Source organism: Thermobia domestica, chromosome 7, assembly GCF_964235325.1.
Source record: "Thermobia domestica chromosome 7, izTheDome1.hap1.1, whole genome shotgun sequence".
Classification (NCBI taxonomy): Eukaryota; Metazoa; Arthropoda; class Insecta; order Zygentoma; family Lepismatidae; genus Thermobia; species Thermobia domestica.
The window spans coordinates 280,245,866-280,254,388 of record NC_137460.1 but is presented as its reverse complement, the minus strand read 5'-3'; positions in this window follow the sequence as shown (position 1 = coordinate 280,254,388).

Here is an 8,523-nt window from a genome sequence, read left to right as displayed (position 1 = left end):
GAATACGCCCCAACGCTGAGTTTGGGGACATAGTCCATCACCTATAGCAGACGCGGGAAAATTATCTTGTTCACATTTCTCTTAGTTATTGAACTATTAAGCTGCTTGTTTCGGAGATCCTTCTACGAATACGCCCCAACGCTGAGTTTGGGGACATAGTCCATCACCTATAGCAGATGCGGGAAAATTATCTTGTTCACATTTCTCTTAGTTATTGAACTATTAAGCTGCTTGTTTCGGAGATCTGGTGTTAGTGCCTTAGGAATTCAGTTTTCTTATTGTTGTTCCATTGCTGTATATTTTTGTGTGTGAATGGGCGTGTGGTACTCTCTATGTTGATGTTAAATTTAAGTGGAATTTTCTTATTGTTTTTGTTTTGTAAGTGTTATTTCTTATTGTTTTGAGTGCGTTCTATATAGAGCAAGTATACATTTAAAAAATGCCTGGTTGCGCGGTCGCCGCTTGTGCTCCGTACAGTAGGAAAACAAAAGGTACAAATATAGTGTATCATTCATTTCCGAAAGACCCTCTTTTACACACACACACACACACACACACAAACACACACAAAAAAAAACGTGGATTTTGAATGCTCCCAACATTTTCAACCTAATGATTACGTTCGTGATCTGCGAGCAGAACTACTTAACCTTCCTCCTAAGAAAGTTCTGAAACCAGATGGGATATTTTTAGCCCAAAAATCCCGTTTGTCGTCATTTTCCCGCCTCACATACATGATAGGACCACGGGAGTCATACCGTCTGAAAGGCCGTTCCATTCTGTAAAGAATGACTGTCGAATTATTATTCTAGAGTAATTAGGGATGTCTCAGTGATTTTTTTTATCCAAATATACTTCTGTATAGGGTTAAAGTGGGGCATGGTAGGGAATTTTTTTTCTGGCGGGCCTATTTTTTCACGTAGAAGATTGAAATTTTGCACAAACATTCAGTCCACCGAGTAGTATTTACCGGAAGTTTTTTTTCGATTTCTGCGTAAAAACAGGGGAGTCCTGAGGGGCAAATGTTGAAAAAAGGGAAATTTTGCCCGAAAAATCCCTTTTTCAGGAATTTTCCGCCTTAGATACATGATGGAGACATGTGAAAGGTACCGCCTGAAAGAAAGTTCTATTCTGAAGAAAATGATTGGCGGATTATAGTCCTAGGGTAATTAGGGATGTCTCAGGATTTTTTTCCCTGAGATCATAGTGTTTTATGGTGATTTGGGGCATTGTGGGAATTTTTGATAAAAATTCTCCCGCGGCTACGATCACATAGGGGGGTCCAAGGGGGGGGGGCAAAATTTGAGAAAAAAATTCCCTCCGAAATTTTCACTTTGACATTTTTTCCCGCTTCTGGTGTATGGTATGAGCATGCAAGTGGTACCATTTGAAAGCCAGCTCTATTCTGAAGAGAATGAAGTATGAACCATGATCATAGGATAAATAGTGACGATGCAGTAGCTGCTTGACTGAAAGTCTCAAAATAGCCCAAAAAGCCAAGATCTCCTAAGGGCTAATACTACCAGTTCGGATTTACTTCAAATTCACATCGCAAATATCAGAAAGATAACAGACAGAACTGATAGGTCTCATGCCAGAGATGTTAGAAAGAGAGCAATTGAAACTCTAAATAATTTATCTCCCAAGAAGAGAAAAATATACCAGTGTACGTCTACAGAAAATGACTTCGTCTCTGAAGAAGTTAAAACTCTTACAAACCAAGTAAAACAATTGCAGGAGAAAAATCGAAGATTAAATGAACAGTTTTCAAATTTGAAACTAAAAACTAAGTGCCTTTCTAAGAAACTTACAGCCGTACAACAAAATCTTAATAAGCGTTCCCAAAATGTAAAAAAGAAAGTTGAATCTGAGGTACACCGAATTTTAGGGACTGTTTTCTCCGAAAATCAAATCAAATGCTTAGTGAATGGCAGGAAAAGAACTAAGTGGAGCACAGAAGATATATGTAGAGCGATTACGCTGCGTGCTATTAGCAAAAAGCGTTATTTATTCTTAAGGAGTAAGTTGGGGATTCCATTACCTAAAATTTCTACTTTAAAGAAATTGATTTCCCGTTCATTTCGTTGTCGCCCTGGTGTATTATCAGAAGTGATTCATTTAATGAAAACAGAGGCGGAAAGATCGAACGTATATGCGTAATTTCATTCGATGAAATGAATATTGACAGCAGGGTTACGTACGATCAAATGGAAGAAACCAGCATGTGAAGGTTGGATCGAGTTTCTGTCGCGTGGTGGTCTCCTCGTTCCATCAGAGGAATGGATGTCAAAAATGAAGGGTTTTGAACTTATTTTCAATGACATTAATGGTACCAGCACAATGTCCGGTGAAAAAAAAAATTGTAAAAAGACTAACCTCGAAAATAAGTGAAAAGTATCCTGGTGTGAATGAACAGTTAATGAAGATATATGTAAGAACTAGGATGTTCATTCGCATAAAATACATGAATAATAGAAATAAATTTCTAAAATCAACAAATGCCCCAAAAATAAAATCTCGACATTGACATCCTTCAGCCACAGTGAGGCCTACAACAAACAACTAAGCAGAGAAAGGTACGTAGAATTATTATTTAAAATTATTTATTATTGTTTATTTGCTGTGCAAACCTTGTCTTGCGTTGCTTCTGGCTGTGCGCTTCTCTTGTCTGCTCCTCGAGACTTTCTCGTCAGCCTAGCTGCTCCTCGAGGCTGGCGAGAAAAACAGGCTACGGCGCTGGAAGATGACGTCACAATCTTAGTCCGATCATGGCTGTTAGTGCATTATGAGCTAATGGAAGTGCGCTTGATTTGAATTGTGTTTAAGTTAATTGTAATTAAAACATTTTCAATTTTTGACTGCAAGAAACATTCTTGAAGATTAGGAAACATTCTTGAAGAACTTGAAGATATGGTAAGTTTCAAATTGTAATTTAATAATAATTTTTTGTAGGCCGTTAAGTTGATACCTGACGACTATTGAGGTTTCGGTTGTGTTCACATGTTTACTTATTTGATATTAATAAGATTTTATAGACGACTATTTGGTACTCTATTTAATACTTAAGCAATCTTAAATTTCTTCCAAATCGTGAGTTTTACATAGTGTTATTTGGGGTTTAGATAATATTGTGTAATACGAAAATTGTATACAATAATTAGTCACTCCTTGTACTTTTGATAGTATATTGAAAGGCCTGGTATTTAAGCAGATTACTACTGTTCTTAAACTAGAATTCCTAAATGAATCTTACGAAAACTTGTATCAAAAATCAGTCTTATGACTTTATTATTATTTTAAAATCGTGTTTTGGTGAAGATTTGAAACTCGTTTTCATTAAGCAGTCCTTACAGAAAACCACTGCAATATAAATGTATATTTTTTAAACTCAATATTAGTTTTCGTTCTCGCTAATTCATAGTGAAAACGTTGCTTTATTGTGCAAGTGAAACAATAAAGAAAATGAAATTTTGGTCAAATGAGATGAAAATAAAAGGGGGTTGTGTCTCGTTGAGTAGGTCCAGCAAAACCCGACAGCATTACAGGAAACAAGTGAGGCAGTGAATATATGAATTTTAATGGTAATTGTTGGTTAGAATTAGTTTTAAAATATATTGTTTGGAAGTTAAAAATGATTAGAGTTGTTGATACTATTGAAGTGTTCGCCTAGTTACGCATGGAAGTAGTCACTATAGTACAAGTGGCATTATTTGTTGTACGAGTACAAGGGAGCAAAGTCACAAGTTTGAAGGCCTTTAAAAGTTGGACCTACTCAACGAGAAATGGGCCATAAAAGTAATAACAGTAGTATGGAAAAATCTGCAGAAATAGTTTCGAAGTCATGGATTCAAATGATCAAAACGTACGTGGTGCCTGGAAAATTTGGCCTTCAAGTAGTTGTAGGTGGTCAGGCTTTTTCTAAGAAATGTTACAATTTTGCTAATTTCTCTTTATATCTTAAAGTTGAATGGAGTTTACGATACTGCGTTAAGTTATGGTAAGGTCTGGGCTAGTTTAGTTTGTGTTAGGTTAATTGAGGTTATGGTTAAATTTTATAACTTCGCTATTTTTTGTTATTATTAGGTTAGATAAAGTTAGGTTATGGCGGATTAGATTACGGGGTATTACTTTAGCAGACGGCTCTACCTAACTTATATTTATGGACGGATTTTTTTCTATTTTTTTTCACTAGATTTTGGCCACAACTGCTACGAAACGTAGCTGAGCGAGCGAAGGGGGTTAGAAGTCCCGCAGGGTTAGTTTTTCCCTGCCTTTAAGTTACACACAATTGGCGTTGCGACCATTGCAGACGGCCATTTTCCAAAGCTTAACATACACTTACTTGTATTTCGTTCCTTGCTTGTATTCAGCGGCCTTTCGCCTTGTCAGGTAGTTCCACCATCACGTACTTACTTTCCCATGTGTATTCACTCAAAGATACGATTTATTGATTTTAAACACGGCTTAACTTTAGTTACTCCTCTCCACTATCAGACCTAGAAAAAAAATGCTTAATTCACACTACCGAGTTTGCAAATTAACTGCATTTGTATACTAAGGTAACGTACACTAAGCTAATATAATGTGCCTAGCTAAATGCAAGTTACTGTCCTTTTAACATTTCAATAGCTACAAAATGATACAAAAATGAAAATTTTGGTGTAGATATTTTTTTCGTTCCTCTGTGGCATAGTCCTGTTATGCTAGTCCACCTTACCAATATGGGTTTTTTCGATACAAGTAATTAGTGCTAAGGGTGATTAAAAACATCAAACCAGAGTTAATAATTCAACGAATATTGGTAGAATTCCGTAGGCTACTGTCCATTCATTAATTCTAAATTCTAGTTTGATTATTCATTCATATCAGTAAGTTGAACGGAAGCAATTAACGCAAAAACTAAGGACGATGGTACTTATCGCAACTCAGGAGGCGCGAAGAGATTGTGGGAATGCGCATGAAACTAAAATCCACCGATACAAGTTACGTGTTAAGATCTTGCCTTGAAACAGACACGCCTTTCGTGCACATAGGATGTAAGTTACCTCTTCCTGTAAGCTATGACAATACTTCATATTATTGCACACAAGTTTTCCACACTAATAAATACGTTATTCCTTCTTTACCCACTAACAGTTTCCGTAAATTTAGTACTACCTGGATACTTTGTCGCTGCGCCATTATATATATTCAGTTTTTAAAAACTAAAAATCAGTTCCAATCATGTGATAATTAATTAATTAATTTCACGTCACGAGTTGATGCAAACGTAAATTAATTCCTTATATTTACAAGGTCTATTTCTGAATGTAGCAAATCGTTCTTAAATTTCATACTACGTTATGTTGTAGAAACTTATCAGCCAGAGTTAGCTGGTTTAAACCTTGGTTTGAACCAGCTGAAAAAAAAATAGTTTAGCCCAAAAAACGAAAAATTTGTAAAAGTGTAAGTGTTCGTAAAATCTTGATGAACACACATATGTGGGTTATCACGTTTCACTCCCGTATATTACTCGTATTATATTCAGACCCTTTCATTACTGAAATAGATTATACTACAAAACCAACTTTTGTTTCATTTATATGTTATGAATGTTTCTTTTGTAATTTTTATAGTTTGTTATTATTGTTATGCAATTGCAATTAAAGAAAAAATCTAAATATTGTTTCGTTTTAATAATGTTTACAACTGATAAAATACATCGAAATGCTGTACTTTTCTGGGGGAAGGGGGTCTTACAAACCCTCAAGAGGCATTTACTGAAAACAGAAGTATATTTGGTATCTATTTATGCATAAATGAGTCAGAGCCAAAGTGGGCTCAAATAATGCGTATCCTGATTCACTTTTCTTACTGATATGCAAATTAAGCCATTGTATTTCCTTAACTTCGACTAATAAAAGTCGTAGTGAACTAACGTGGACTAAATTTGTTTTTCTGTACTCTGCAGTACTTTGAAATTGGCCATATGCAATTCTGTATAATGGTTTAACTTGTGTTCTGAGTTTCTGAAATGACTCTTGACAGTTATATTAACAAATATGTAAAGAATAGTACAACATATTTTTTAATCAGGAGTCCTTTGCGAGTGAGTCGGCAGGCGTATCGCATTTGTGGCCAGTTAGTCGCGGTTTCAAGTTCAAATGGAGGACAATTTCCCTCGGATGTAAGCCGAGAAGCGGTTTGGATTCCGCCTTAAGCTTGCATGACCCCTTCCAGCATAGCCCGGTTGTTGCATAATAACGCCAAGGCGAAGCAAATCTATTTTTGTCCATATGGGATATAAATACATAGAGCAAATTATTTAAACAAAAAAAAGCCTGGTTTAAACCAAAAAACGGGTTTTTTGTTTTTTTAAAATAAAAACCTGTTTTTTTTTTCAACCTTTATATCAGCATATGTATCAGAAAAGCGCAACTGTTTAAAATAACTCATGGCTCAGTTCTTGGTATTATATTCCAATGTATGACTAATATATATGTATAGGGTGTCCCAGATAACATGTTACACAGCTTGTGGATAGATTCTTTGGAACAAATTGATCTTCTTCAAATTGATTTAGTGTCACTGATGTTTCATGTATTCATTGCACTAATTGTATACACAGCACCTTGCTGGAATATATTATCACCATTGTTGCCCACTTTTCAATTGTAATTACTATTTTTGATAGTCAATAGTGCCTCGCAATTGGCAACCCTGTATCTTACAAACGAAGTCGTAGTCTAGAAAATGGTATTAAGAAAACTAAACCAGTTTGGTCCAAAGAATCTACCCACAAGCTGTGTAGCATGTTGTCTGGGAGACCCTACATATGTATATCATTGACAATTGATCTGGCATCGAGAAGGTTGTGTGGTTACCGGTCATGTAATCTATCACTAATTATTTTTACTGCCATTTATAACACAAGAGCCTTTTTTCTTCTTCAAAAAACTGATTTACTTAGTAAATATGTATGTTCATGTGATGTTAATAATATTCCTTTTTAAAATGTAGTAAATACACAAGTTTAAATCGTATTTAGATGTTTCACTGACGCCTGTTTAATTTTATTTATAGATTGAACGAAGAATTTGAGTGGGCTAACTGCTTCCCATCATAATGCCTCGTCACTGTAGCGTGAGTCGATGCAAGTCTAATTATAAAAGTGAGCAAAGTGATTCCACAGTTACCACACTTTTGCTTCCAAAATCAGAGCCATTAAAAAGTCAATGGATTAGGAAAATACCTACCGATTTCACCAGGATAAAAACCCAGTGATATGTATAAAACATTTTCATGACTCTAACATAATTCGTCACGATACATTTGTTGTGGGTGGTGAAGTGAAAGTGTTTCCATTCCATTGAAATCTCTTCTTCCAGTTGAGAATTTTGAAGATGTTGAAGTTGATATTGGTGCGTTCGTTGGTGCTCTTGAGCATGATTTCGTATTAGAACAAATACCACGAAATGTGATCCCCATTCTAACTTACATATCTGGTTATGTAGTTAGAAATGAATCGGAACGTAAGAATTGTGTAGAGTGTGAATTATGCGTAGAATCTGGAAAAGAAGTTGATGTCGAAGTTCCCATTGATCTTATTAATGAAATGGATTGCGGAAAACTAATAGTCCCAATAGAATGTGCGCTTTCTGCAACTGCTATTGCATGGCATGTTCTACAAAACTCCTTGAGTATCACGAGGTTATATTTCTGTCTACACGGAATCAATTGTCTGTGTTCCATCAATTGTCACCAAACTATTATAAAGCAGCTATGTCACATCTTTCAAACTAGAGGATGTGTTCCAATGCAAACAAACTTTGTGAGATGTGTTATCAAATATATGTTTACGTACTAGTGAAATAATGCTTGGAAATTTGATAAAGACACTTTCAAAGGAACTCACATGTTTCCGGTAAGAAAATTGAGTAAATAATTTGTAAATTGTGTGTGGTGTACTTTATACTAGTTCAAAATCGTTCAGCTGTTGCATAACTGTATTTGTTCTCGATCTTGTAATTTTTATTGTAATTTAATATTGGTTAATACATTTATGAATAATCCTGACTTTTGAGTTTCTTGCTACCTGACATAGTATGTACAATTTTTCCATAAATTGCTGGAGTATATGTATTGTATCTCCCCTCTTTTTTTCGTACACGCCAGTCCGAACTAGCAAAACCACTGTTTTTTTTTATAAAAATCAGGGCACTTTTAGTTATTATATTAATTATTCGGTTAGGTTTATTAGTTTAAGGTACTTGTTACCCATAAACTGCAAATAATATAGAATCTATTGTTTGTCAGAAATATTTCCTGTAAACTAAAACAGACAGAAAATTCAGCGATACAATCTTGTCTCTTAAAAAAAAAAAAAAAGTCGGCGAAATTGTATCGCCGCAATTCTTTATTACTAAAAATTATTAATTTTATGGTTGCGCTGTAGACGGAACGAGACAGCTCTTCAAATAGGAACTCATGTACTTTTCTAGGTGAGACATTACTTTCAATACATATTTTCCAGACGAGATATTC